The 13,430-nt window shown below is 38.1% G+C and overlaps 1 pseudogene; it reads right to left on the minus strand.

Annotated features, from left to right (window-relative positions):
* Positions 1-247: 247 nt before the first annotated feature.
* On the minus strand, positions 248-13,171 carry LOC130425731 (interferon-induced very large GTPase 1-like; annotated as a pseudogene).
* Between the last annotated feature and the right edge of the window lie 259 nt (positions 13,172-13,430).

A 13,430-nucleotide genomic window follows, 5' to 3' on the forward strand; every position in this document is an offset into this window, starting at 1 on the left:
CTCTTTCCTCTCATCTTTTGTTCATTTTCTATTGTTTTGCAGTTTGTTTTCAGTATCCATCATAGCACTGTGAAGAGTCCAGGAACACTTGTTGTATTCTGTCTTCAGTCTCATGTAGGCCTATATATAAACAAGACATTCTTCCGGAGACACAAGTTATAATTTCAAATAATTCCAATGAGTTATTTATATTACATTTTATGTCCTGTGATTAAATGGCTTCTTGATCTGCTCTATTGATTTATATTCATTTAAAGTATTTATCCAAACTCTCGATAGCATCCTGTTTTGTGTATATTCTCCATTCCTCTGTTGTTTTACTATCACATCTGAATGTTCTCTTGTGGTATTTTTCCAGATCATCCTGGAATCTGCACACAAACCACGTCCAGTAGGGCAGCTCTGAGAGATCAGGAGTGATTCTCCATTCAGCATAAACTCCTTCTGCTTTCCTGTATTCTTTGTGATAGAACCACTGATCTGAGGTCAATGTTTTGAAACTGTCATATATACCTGTCACCAGAGTTGTACAAAAGTCAGCAGAAAGATGTTTTGATTTATTGTAAAATCACCCATTGATTCCATCCACCCTGTGGAAAGGAACGCTGTGATCTCCATCATGGTTTTCTATTGTGTTGGTGCAGATGGCTCCACAGAACGGACACTGAACCCAACAGCACTGACACAAGTGATCAATCACAATCTCATCTGTTCTGTAGTTCAGATCCAGTTTAACATCAAATGAATCTGTGCTGAACTCTCTAGTGATGTCAGATGTTATTGAAGGAAGTTCTTTTCTTATCAAATCTTCTAGAAGTTTGAAATCATTAACATCATCATGTTTGACTCCACTGAAGTCCTTCACAGAGAACATCAGAACATCTGAGAGCTTCAGTGTGAAAAACTTCAACCACACATCAACATTTCCTCTGTTCTCTTGAACATGTTGAGTAGATTCATGTGCTGCTGTCATGATCTTCTTCTGCAGGAGTTCAATGTTCTGATTCATCTTGAGCTGAACACTGACATTGAACTGATCTCTGATGTACTGACTCACTTCATCTCTGATGAAACTCTTGAAGTGATCTCTGGGATTTTTTATGTAGTTGATGTATTTGTCAAAGTTCTCCTCTTCTGCCAGTCTCTTCAGGATGTGTTTCTCTATATTTGATCTGTTTCCATTCAGTGATGGACAGTTTGATCTCATCTCATCTGCTAAATCTCTGGCGGTCTGTCTGTAGACACTCTGTTCAATGGGTTCTTTCAGTTTCTGACAGATGATATCACCAAAAATAGCAGCTGATGTTGCTCCTTGACAGTATTTCTGGAAAACACTATAGTATTCTCTCTTCTTCTTCTCCAGATAGAGAACAGGATCATTGGCTTCTCTGAACATTCTGTGTTGGTCAGTGAATGTCTTGTTTACTCTCTTAAATATAGAAAATATTAAATCTATGAAGAATTCTCTCTTGAACACATATTCCACTGGACCTTTCTCATATTCTGTTATTCTTGCTTTGATGTAATCTGTGAGTTGTTGAATGCAGCTGTTGTTGTAGCCCATCTTTGAAATGTTGAAAGTTTGAATCAAACCCTCTGTATGATAAGAAACATAATTGATAAAGTTTCTTATTTGGATTTCATCTTCTGGAGACCACCTGTAACCAAACTTCTTATAAACAGATTTAATGACAGTTGTAACACGTCCTACACTGGAGGTCTTGAACTTTACATAATCTGAATAATTCGGCACCTTTAAAATGTTCCTGATGTCCTTCCAGATGTCTACATGGACACTGTCATAGATGTCACAGAGGAGTTCTCTTACATCTTTCAGTATGTCGATGTCTTTGATTGGAGGAGAATCTTTGATGATCTTCTTCACACACTCTTCCCAGAACAGATCAAACTCTCTCTTCAGAGTTTCTTCATCATTTGCTTTATCTTCAAGTTTTAATGCAAGTTCTTTACTCTTTTCTAGGAGAGTGTTTTCATGATGTGTCCTCTGCTCATCAACCTTTCTCTTCAGGTCTTGCTGCTGAAGAATCTCATTTAATTTCCTTCATGTTTCTCTAATGACGCTTTCATGGATGTCCTGGATTTTTACTTCAAATGACAATTTCCACTGAATCAGGATATCTTTATATGTGTCTTTCTTAAATAATTCTGACATTGATTTTTTCACATCATCACTTTTCTGCTTTAGTTCTCTCTGAAGATCTGAAGATATTCTCTCAAGTTCTGTTTGTTCAGCTTTAAGTTGTACAAGTCTACCATTATTTTCTTTCAGTTCCAAGACTTTTGACCACTTCTCATTATACTTGTAATGTAAATCAGAAAGATCCACTGATGTGAATTCATCCAAGAGGATTCTGAGCCATTTGAGGAAAAACATCTTATATGCATCATGTGAGTTCATTTGTTTATTAAAGAACTTTATAAACTCACTAATGTGAGATTCATGTTGGTCTTCACGAACCTTCTTCATTTATGCTTGTTTTTGGCTCACCTCTTGTTCTAGTTCCTCCCCTTGAGGTTGATGAAGTTCTTTGTTCTTCTGACACCACTGATGCCACAGTTTCCCCTGATGGGGCAGTATTGATTTTTTTTTTTCTGTCAGAGGTTTATTCTTCAGTAAACTCATCATCTCTTGAGCTGCTTCTCTTCCTCTCCTGCAGTCTTGATCATCTTCTTTATCTACTCTGATATTTGAGTGTTTGGACACGTCTTCAAGTCTGAACATGGACGCTGATGCTGAAGAAGTGAGACAATCATCTAAAGCTTGTATGATTTCTTAAGATACATCTGCCTGATTTCTGTCTTTTAAACCAATTTTGTATTTTCTTTTCTTCATCTTAGATACAACAGATTTATCCTCAGTTAAAAGTAAAATTAGTGGCTTTTTGTCTTTGTACAGCTCTTCTATCTTTGATGCATTTTTATCATTCTTGTCAAGTTTTGTCAGAAGAACAACATTGACTGAAGACATCTCAGTGAGGATCTTCATCTGTGTCTCATTGTCTCCTGCATCACCATGAAGATTACAGAAGGCAACACAGTCAGTAAATGTATCTGTTTTTTTTCAGATGGACAGTACCAGGCGATCTCCACCACTCCATCCATCAGTAGTCTGGTTCTGCTGCTGCCTGGACAGTTTCTGGTGAAGAACGTGTTGTGTTTCTCATTGATCAGACTGTTCATCAGCTGAGATTTAGATGAAGACACAGAACTAAACCTGAAGAACGACACCATTGGAGTTTCTGCTTTGTATACCGGTTGGGTTTGACTGATGATGTCATTGTCAGTTTTTCTGATCTTCAGCTTCCAGCTGATTTGTCTGAATGTCCAGAGAGGAAACTCAATGTGTTGTGTGAATGGATGAGGAACAAGCAGAGGAAGAGCAAACTGACACTGAGAGAGTTTAGTGACCATCATCTGCTTTAGGAAACTATCAGCACAATGAAACACAGCAATCTGAACATCCATCGGGTGAATAGAGTCTGATTTACCTGTTCCTGCATTAGACAAAGGCATTTCATCAAACAGATCTATCTCGTCATTGTCTGTTTGTTGTGTGTAATGATGTTCATTGGTTCCTTTAGTTTTAATGTGACTTGCTCCGTAGTTCATCATCAGCAGTTTCTGTAGATAATTCTTCACCAGCTCTTCTTCAGCACAATCATCATGAGACTGTAATGAATGTGATGTTATCTGAAGAACATCTGAAGCTCTCAGTTTATTGTGGCTGTTAAGATGAAGTTGGTCAAAGAGTTGCTTTACTTTTTCATTACTTTCTTTTCCGTTGTGTTTTTCCAATCTTATATATTCTGATGAATCGTTGTCCACTATTCCTTGTTAAAGAAACAGCATAATTTATTGACAGTTTGCCATTAACATGTTTTTAAGAACAAAACATATATACATGTATATATATAGAAAGAACAATGACTCCTTGACCATCATTAGGATTAACATGTATTTGAATAGTTAAGCGAAAATAGTGCACACATAAAATCCCATGTGTATGATGTGTTTAAAGGTCCTTCAGAATATCATTTAATTTGATAATGTATCAGTGAAAATCACAAAATCACTTCAAATCAATTAAATGTATTTATTTATATAGCGCTTTTCACAAAGTGCATTGTTCTAATCCAGCTTTACAGGGGCAAATAACAAAAACACAAAGGTAAAACACAGCACAGTGGATGGTGTTTATAGAACAAGCAAGATTATTTCAATAATTAATATTGAATAAATAAATAAATGCAGTCTCCCAGTGAGCTAGCCGTCCTGCTGTCCTGCTGTCCTGCTGTGGCGAAGAACCCAAACCCCAATGATGAATAATGGAGAAAAAATAACTCAGTAGAAACCAGGCTCAGTCGGGTGGGCCAGATCTCCACTGACGTGTCATAGCTGCACTCAGTGACCCCGACCAAAAGCCACAGAGCAAACATCCACTAAGAAGAGGGAGAGCCCACCACTTGCGACCCAGGATCAGTGACTAAACTCTGAATGGAAGTAGAGGATAACATGAAAATTTCCTTGAAAAAGGGGTTTTATTAGCTTTTTCCACCATAAGGGATGTTTTCTACACATCTCTTCTCAATCTAAGACTGAGAGCAAAGGGTCGAGGGGGCCAAGCAAAGCAAGCAATGACCACCATAATGGTGACTCAAACAACAGTTGTAGACATTTTAGCTGCATGTAAAAATAAGGATGAGTTTAACTCACCAAATCAGATTCTCCACCAGATCTACCAAGATCACGTAGATGAAATGAGTTATTTAAAACTTCAAATTCAGTCAAGGAATTAGTTAAGCTCAAAGGGAAATATGTATAATAATCGTCATTACACATACATATCTTACAAATTCTGATTAGCAGTATAGTGATAAAAATCCTATATATATTCGTCCAGCAAATGCATCAATGATTTTATACCCTAACGTTATCTCATGACCATAAGTAACGTGACTTTACCAAACAGAATTAAGAGTAAAGGTAGCATAGATCGTGACCCGGAAGCGAACCGTTTGTGAGAGTGAACACAGAGTACCCATCACAAATGCCTTTATGGCTTTATTAAACTCTACTCTACATGGTAACATAAATGACGATCACATAAATATAAACAATTACATAAGACATGAAACACAAACGCGGTAGGAAGCGCAGAGAGAGAGAGAATAACAGGGAGAGAGAGAGGTCAATGGAGGTAATGTCATAATTCCACTATCATGTCATGATTATTCGTGTTATTTGAGTGGAGTCATGGCATAACCTATGGTTTTGTGTGGGAAAGACATAGTTCTTTCTCGTGTCTCGTCATTGTTCCCTACATCACGTTCCTCGTCAGCCTCTCCTAAGTGCTAATCCCCAGCACCTGTTTCTCATTAACGATCCTTTGTCTGTTTCCCCTATAAAGAGTCCTCATGTTCATTGTCCTGTTCTTGTAGCTGTGTACTTGTTCTTGTACCTGTGTACTTGTTCTTGTACCTGTGTACTTGTTATTGTACCTGTGTACTTGTTCTTGTACCTGTGTACTTGTTCTTGTACCTGTGTACTTGTTCTTGTACCTGTGTACTTGTTCTTGTACCTGTGTACTTGTTCTTGTACCTGTGTACTTGTTCTTGTACCTGTGTACCTGTTCTTGTAACTGTGTACCTGTTCTTGTAGCTGTGTACCTGTTCTTGTACCTGTGTACCTGTTCTTGTACCTGTGTACCTGTTCTTGTAGCTGTGTACTTGTTCTTGTACCTGTGTACCTTTGTACTTGTTCTTGTACCTGTGTACCTGTTCTTGTAGCTGTGTACCTGTTCTTGTACCTGTGTACTTGTTCTTGTACCTGTGTACTTGTTCTTGTACCTGTGTACTTGTTCTTGTACCTGTGTACCTGTTCTTGTAGCTGTGTACTTGTTCTTGTACCTGTGTACCTGTTCTTGTACCTGTGTACCTGTTCTTGTACCTGTGTACCTGTGTACCTGTGTACCTGTGTACTTGTTCTTGTACCTGTGTACCTGTTCTTGTACCTGTGTACCTGTTCTTGTACCTGTGTACTTGTTCTTGTACCTGTGTACTTGTTCTTGTACCTGTGTACCTGTTCTTGTACCTGTGTACCTGTTCTTGTACCTGTGTACCTGTTCTTGTACCTGTGTACCTGTTCTTGTAGCTGTGTACCTGTTCTTGTACCTGTGTACCTGTTCTTGTACCTGTGTACCTGTTCTTGTACCTGTGTACCTGTTCTTGTACCTGTGTACCTGTTCTTGTACCTGTGTACTTGTTCTTGTACCTGTGTACTTGTTCTTGTACCTGTTCCTGTTGGTCTGTGTATACTATACGTGCATTGTCTGTCTCTACGCCTCGTGTTAAAGTTACCTTGTCTTTGTTGTCACATTGTTCCTGTTTCCTTCAGTTGTAGTAAGTGTCAGTTTAGTGTTTGTCTCAAGTGTTTTGTAGTCTAGTAAGTCAGTGTTTGTTGTTAAAGTTATATATATATTCCTGTCCTGTTTTCCCCCTCGTGGGTTTTTGTTTTGCTTGTTTTGTGTCCAAATAAATCCTTGTTACATTTACCGTCTGTGTCTGCCTGCATTTGGGTTCCCACGCCATGTCTTCCTGTGGTTATCATGACAGGTAAAGCATGTCTGAAAACCAATAAAATCAACAAAGAGGCACGCTCTTAACGCAGCTATTCTATATATCGGATACTTGCAATCTCGGAGTTGGACCAATATCCGTATGCGCGTGGATGGAAATCTTGAATGGTTTCAGAATGCAGTCCTACTGAAACGCTGAGTTTAGATTCTGAGTCCGAAGTTCCATGGCCTAATCGAACTCCCCAGATGGGAGCCCCAAGCCAGGGTGTCCGTTAGATTGTCCTCATCGTCCTCTTTCTTTTCTTTTTCTTTTCTTTTCCCTTCCAATTCCTAATTCCAAAAGCCCAACCGAAGTGGATCGGTGATGGTGTTTCAAATGTATACCTACCCTAACCCCAGATGGTCTGCGGGCCAATGCCATGAAAGTGATAAGTGGACCAGAGAAAGTTCCTTTGTTTCTCATGGCGCCTCATTTGCATAGCTCTGACAGTTTGGTCCGTTTGCATTTAATACCTTAACTTATTTATTGTACTAATATTGGTAAACATATAGGTGGACATAAACGTGCATATATGTGCATATATTAGTGGTGGGCATAGATTTTTTTTTTTATATAGATTAATCTAGATTAAAATGGCTCATTTGAATTCTACCGAAGGCATTCAGAATATGTGTGCTACCCAAATAATGACTAAAAGTAAGTCTTTGAGAACGGGTGTCTCAAGCCAGGTGGCGCATTAGACCAGGGGCTCATCAACTGTTTCCAAAATGCATCACAAACTGCTTGAGAAAGCTGTTCTACTTTGATAATTGGTGATGAAAATAAATGATGTTCAATAAGATGTACTTGTGTTTACTTCCGCATTAGCTAAGGGATGATTTGCGTTTAGGTGGTACTTGAGACTGGAAGAGCTCTTACAGTACATTTACATTTAGTCATTTAGCAGACGCATTTATCCAAAGCGATTTACAAAGAGTTAGGGAGCAACAACCGATATGTCATATAGGAGCCATAATACATCAGGTGCCAATACAAATTAACTGGTTTCAACTAAAGCTAGACCACTAACTGTTGAGAGAAAGTTTTTTTTAAACCAATTCCGCATTGCACAAGGTGCAAACAACCTTCGTTTTGTCGATGTTTCCATTGGGAATGTAAAAGACCACCCAAAGGCCCAACGATGTAATCCAATGGTTTAAGTGATCTCGTGTTCTGCTTCTGCTCAGCGATTTCTACATGAAGTTATTCAAGAATTGTTACAATTTAGATTAATTTATATGACTCTGTGGTAGAAGACCGATCTGACTCCAATTTCAATATAATATAAAATAACTTATATGTCATTTCAAATGTATCTGTTGATAAGCGTTAATTTATCTATAAATCTTCATATTTTAATATTTAATATTAGAGTTATTCTTTCGATTGGGACCTGCAGTCGCTCAGAGTCTCACGCCGGCCGGGTTCATGGATCTCACGGACACAAAACAGTCAGTTCTGATCTAATCAGAGGTAAACTAATATCATTAAGTTTGGCCGCGATATGCTTGCTCAGAAACATAACAATAGTTATTTTAGTCACGATCATGCAACTTGCTAGGCCAGATGATAGGTGGAAATCATGTGAGCTTTAGCAATGCTCCTTTAAAAAATCTAGTATAAACTAGCCCTACCTATCCTGACACATCGATTTTGCGGTAACAGAACAGGTTCCTTTCAATCTACTTGTAATAACAAACTTTGAAGAATTCAGATAATATTAACAATAACAATTTATTACACCAGGCAGGCACAACATTAATTAAAATCATAAAATGTGTATACAAAGAAATTCCTAATTTACTAAGCAACAAATATCAACATAGTAAAATAATAAAATAGAACCACAAAGTTTATCATACCTGGTAAAATCGAGACACACAGTTGCAGTGTGGGAAGTTCTGGTTACAGATGCTTCCATATCGAGATGCACAACTGCAATGTGGGAAGTTCTGGTTACAGAAGCTTCCTGAGTCTTTTTCCAATGCACCTTTTATTCCCAAGAATGAAGTACATTGTATTCATTGTGAATACAATGGTCATTGTGAAATTTAGTTTAACTCGTGGCTGACGAGATCATCAAATGGGATGCCAATTTATCTTTGAACAGGATTCCCCGATAAAGCCAATCCTCTTAGAGGAGTGCAGGTAATGTCCTAAAGTCAAAAAGCTCTAATACACTCTTTGTTAGGTTTGAAGGAACTAGATCCTTTCACCCATCGCACCAAGACCTTTAAAACAATACCAAATATGATGTTCAAATCTTCATAACATGACAAAACATTATAAACACAATATGTGTAAAGCCGCCAAGCCTTGCTTGAGGCAGCTGAGGGATGCCGGACGGTGCTTTGCTTAAGTACGCGCACGCTTGACTTGCTTAAATAGAATGTCCACACAAGTTTGTAGAATGCTCATGGTTCTAGCTTTATTTTACTGTTTCTAATCTTCATTTTGGTGCAAGCAAGATCCATACAACAGTCAATAAATCCACCAGTCTTTCACCTTTCCAAAGACTTACTTTTAGTGGTACAAATCCTAGCGTAGCGGTCAAAAAACTGTGTTCACCTCCCCCCCAGCAACACCTATCACCTGAGGGAAGGTTCCCACCTATATGGTGCCCTCAATTAACAATGATGACCCCTACTGGACACACCATTACCCACAAAATGCCTAAATGGCTCTTACAATATGGAATGTGTAAGCACTTTTCCAATGATCAAGGCCTGAATAGATGAAGTGGATGAGAGAGGTTTGATAAAAAGAGTTCAGTTCATGGACATCAACCCCTGATTTGGAGGAAAGGATATCATTCCTCATGATATATCTACAAATGGTGTTTGATTATTTGTGTCCCAGCTTTACAAACAACCTTAATTCGACCTTAATTTTCCCTGAAGCAACCCGGCGGCTTCTGCATCCATGTTAGCACGTCACGTTTGATGCGGTAATTTCACAGTAACGTTATGTTGTGTTCACACCAAACGCGAATGGCGCGTCAAGCGCGAGTGATTTACATGTTAAGTCAATGCAAAGACGCGATAGACCTACTTGCGGCGCGAATCGCGCGAATGAAGCCCTGGTCATGAGATGATGAGGCGGCGCGAATGACGCGAATCGCTCGAACCATGCGAGGTGAAAAATCTGGTTCTCGCCCGGTACAGTGCAATTACGCTAGATATACATTCGCGCTAAAATATCAAAGTTGAAAGTCATCATAGCTTGCGTGGTATAGACCCAGCTCCCAACACAACTTTGAGAATAGCGGTGATAATTTTATCGCGCGATAAGAGTCTCACGTCAACGCAGCACGGAAAACGGCCAATTTTATATATGTCACATATATCCGTGTGGGAATTCATATTTTATTTCATATTTTAATTCATATTTTATATTAATTCTTTATATTTACACTTTAGCTAGTGTGACAGTGGGAGCAGTACAGGTTAAATACACATCCTGGGGCTCCCGGGAAATAAAAATAACCCCAGAGTTTTGTTATTAGGTCACACAGGTCCGATTCTCATAAATTAAGGTAGGCGGGAAACGTGGATATCAAAAATACAAAATTTTTTTTGAAACACTGAATTTTAAAATGGAAAAGGCATTTGAAATGGTCTGGTCATGGGGTTCATTCTCTGACAGCAACTCTCTCCAATGACCATGAAAAACAAATACACAAAACACTAACTTAGAGGACTGAGGTTACCCACCAGAGTGATCACCAGCACTAATTATCCAAAAGCACACTTCTACACACCACACCGGGATCTCAGATCACACACACACACACTTCAAAAAGTGTCACACGGCAAACGTTGAAGCAGCACCACCACCACCACTAAAGATCCTCCACCCGTGGGACCCCAGCTCCTGAAAGGAAATCAAAAACAAAATAAACAAACCTTAAACGAAAATACATACAAAATCAGTCATATAGAATTATAACTCAATCATAACTATGTGGGTAAAAGCCACTACAATAAGGGCTCAGCAATACAAAACTATTCAAACATAAGCCACACAGTTCACGAAAAGAGAAAAAGTGGAGAGGGAGATCAGTTGTTATATTTCACCTCAAGCAACTTTGAGGGGTAAACAGACATGTTTGCTAAACTTTTGTGTATTGACAAGAAACTAGGTATGTATCATCATCATTGGCACATCTTGTCTGCCTCACATAAATCTGGTGAAACCACCATTTATTGGTATATAGTTATAGGCAATTGTATTTTTTTATAAGTGCTCCATACCTGTGTTTCTAAAATCTGATCATCAGAGATCTCCACAGATTTTCTCCATTGGTGGGCCTGACACTGTAATTGCTGCCTGCAGTTATATTTTTCTTTGTTGTTGTCTGAAACTATGGGAATTATTCTGAGTATATGACAATGCAGTCAGGGGTAAAAGTAAAAAATCCTGAGCATGAACTTGAGAGCTAGACACATACACAGGGGTATTTGTCAAACAAAAAAGAACATTATTGACACGTTATTTCCCCTTGAAACTAACTAGTCACATGGCCTTTTTGAGCTTCTCAGACAGATGTTTCTTAAACTTTAATACTATGCCATGTGTGTATGGATCACAGAATGACTCGACAGAAATGGGGGCATAATTATAACCCACAAAACCAGTTTTATACAATTATGGTATAGAGAAGCATAGATTAACATACCTAACCGAATTCATCATAATAAAGTCCTATTTTATATAAAGAAAACAAATAAGACTCACATTTTTGACCTATTGCGGTTGGCATTTTGAGAGCAACATAAAGTGACTAGATCTATGATAAAATTTGTATTCTAATAAACTATTTTGTGTTCTACTAGTAATTTAATCATTAGTTTCATGGGTATTAATGGTGATGATATGGCACAAGTCACATCTGTCATGTATGAGAGTGTTATGCATTTATGTTGTTACCTGTATCAGCTGCTGCAGGGCGCCGGTCAACTGTGTGAGAAAGGACACAGGAAATGTTCAGTAAAAAGATGGGAGTGGAGGAGATAAACCTAAACATGTCTGTTTGTTTAAATACAGCATAGATGTAGCAACATCACTTTTGTAAGCTTGTTCATGTTTTTATAATAGTTTATTATCCATTTTTAAACTCCTACGGGCAAATTTTTTTGCACTACAAACTGTGAAACGAAAACAATATAAATTTGTATCAAAGGTACAAAGGGTGCGGAGTCAGCAGTGAGTGATTCTCTTTTCATTTGTTTTAGTCATATCATCCACACAGAATCCACGCTCACTTCAGAGAAAACGACCATGTTAATGACTTAACTCTGTGAGATAGGTGCAATAAGCTGTGAAGAAGTTTGAAAATGATTTAGACGCTTTAGAAATCGATCCTTGATATCTCCATCACAGTTAGCATGCGCGCGCATGAGCGCATGTGTGTGACCCACAGAAGTGGAAGCAGAGATCTGATTAGATGATGCCGAAACAACACAATCTTTATGTAACAGTCTTTAATTTGTGTATGTCGTATTTGCAATGGACTTAAAAGCTGCCCCCCCCCGGAAAACTTTTAGCCCTGTGCACTACATGTACAGCAGATGTACAAACACCCAACTTAAAAAAAAAAAGGTTTAATGAAAAGCATTTTTCTTACCAATTTCATTCTTTTGAAAGTTGCTTTCCCTGTTTAACATGTTTGTTGTACATCTCTTCAGTGTAGTACTGCTGTTTATTCTCATTAAACAGACGATCAATCTCCTTCATCAGGTCTATCATCTCTGATCTGTTGTTCATGGTCTTGCTGCAGGTGTGATATCTTCCTCCACATTTCTTCAGCAGCTGCTCCATGACATAGTTCTTCTTCAGATCATCTATTATAGTGTCACACTCTTCTTCTCTTTCATAGGTGAAGAGAATCATCACAAACTGAAAAACTCTGTCACCAAATACTCTCTGTAGCCATTCAAGACCCATCTTATCAGCATCTGTTAACTGACCCAGACGAACAACAAAGATGAAGGCACAGATTTCATTTTCATGCACTAGTTGACCAATGAGATGATCCACAGAGTCCAGTTGACGTTCAGTGAAGTCAAGCATGTTGATGACCGAGACATTATGTTCTGATATCTTCATCTGTACAGGATCAATCCTTGAGAATTCTTTAAGAGGATGTGATTCTTCTCCCAGAAGAGTGTTATCATGACCAAATTGAACTGATGTTGAGTTTCCAAACAGAGCAACAGTCAGAGGAGACTCCTTATCACCTAATGTTAAGCAGAAACACAAAGATTTCAAACACCACAAAATATACACCACTATAAAACATCAACCAATGATGGTCATTAGTGTTTATATAAAATATTTCCAGACTCACCTCTTTCTATAACATGTTGCTCCACTGTATCCTCTGAACCTTTCAGCTCTTCACGCATCAGATGTCGTCCACTGTTCATTTGTATAATTTTCTCAATTTTTTTTCTAAGATCAGCAGGAGAACTGTTTCTCTCCAGTCTGTAGTGTTTGTTCAGACATTTTCTAATCATTTCTTGTATGTTGCACATTTGTCTTGAAAGTAGGGATGTGTCAATCAGAGATTTTTAGAGCAGAAGATGGTAGGTTTTTTTTTGTAAGTCCAAACCTTTTTAGTATAATGATTAATGATCACGATTAATGATAAAAATACGGTAGAAATGTTCTTTGGTTTACGTTACACAAAGATGTGGACAGTGAAATTTACAGTAAAATCTGGTAAAAATGATTATGAGTTTACGGCATCTTTCAGAGTTAAATATTAAATTAAAATAACTTTGTAAGATGAAA

This window comes from Triplophysa dalaica, chromosome 7, assembly GCF_015846415.1.
Source record: "Triplophysa dalaica isolate WHDGS20190420 chromosome 7, ASM1584641v1, whole genome shotgun sequence".
NCBI lineage: Eukaryota > Metazoa > Chordata > Actinopteri > Cypriniformes > Nemacheilidae > Triplophysa > Triplophysa dalaica.